We start from the raw sequence: 1,296 nt of genomic DNA on the forward strand, positions 1-1,296 counted from the left end.
CGACGCCGGTTGTAGATCCCGCACCCGGCATAGCGGGGAGAAGCGACGAGCCCCCCACCCGGATATGAGGAACTGGTAGAATCTCCGGTCGACCGCATCAGCGATCTCCCGGACGTCATCCTTGAGGAGATCATCTCGCTTCTTCCCCACCAAGGATTGCTGCCGCACACAAGTCCTCTCAACTCGGTGGCGCCCTCTATGGCGCACCGCGCCCCTCAATCTCGACTGTCGTCAGATATCTGTCCTTCCTGAATTTGATCTCCTCAGAGACATCGTCTCCTCTCACCAGCATGGTCCCGTTCAATGCCTCTGCATCCCGACACGCTACCTGCTGTCCATACCCGGCACGGTGGACGCTTGGCTGACATCCCTTGAATTCGGAAAACTCCAGTAGTTTGAGTTCTACCATTACCACGAAAGTTTCATACCACGAACATACCAAGAATTCGTGCCCACACCACCGTTGTCCATCTCGCGGTTTTCCTCCTTGAAAGTGCAACTATCCCTCGGTGGTTTTGGTAATTACTAACAACATATAGCTCATTGAGCTAATGCTATCTCAAGATAAATATTTCAGGAAAGCTCAATGATTGGCATGGCATGGATTAGGAATGTGGACCCCTCAAAATGCTAAGGACACATGTTGTCTCAAGCTCAAGACTCTACATTTTACTTTTAATGATCCAAGATCACATTGAGTCCATAGGAAAAGCCAATACTATTAAAAGGGGATGAGGTGTTGCTTAATGAGGTTCTTGCTCAAAATGCTTAGTGATATGCTCCAAAATCCTCAACCACTTTCTCATATCCACATATGTCCCAAACCAAAAGTCAAAATCGGCCCTACCGAAACTTTCTATCCCGCGCCACCGAGTTCTGTTGACATAGCTATTGCCACAAACCCTAGTCACTTCGGTCTAACCGATAGGGATCTCGGTCTCACTGAGATGGGATTGCAAACTCTCTGTTTCCCTTCATAACATTTCGGTCTGACCGAGATGAGTGATCAGTCCCACTGAGTTCGCAATGCAAACTCTCTGTTTCCCCTTCATAATGTTTCGGTCCAACCGAAATGAGCGAATCGGTCCCACCGAGTTTGCCTGACCAACTCTCTGTTTCCCCTTCGTAACGTTTCGGTCCAACCGAAATGAGCGAATCGGTCCCACCGAGTTTGCCTGACCAACTCTCTGTTTGCTTATTACCAAAATTGGTCCCACCAAGTTTGTGTAATCGGTCTCACTGAGATTACGTTATGCTCTAACCCTATTGAAATTGGTCCCACCGAGTTGAGATGCC

The sequence above is a fragment of the Triticum aestivum genome, chromosome 3D (genome assembly GCF_018294505.1).
Source record: "Triticum aestivum cultivar Chinese Spring chromosome 3D, IWGSC CS RefSeq v2.1, whole genome shotgun sequence".
NCBI lineage: Eukaryota > Viridiplantae > Streptophyta > Magnoliopsida > Poales > Poaceae > Triticum > Triticum aestivum.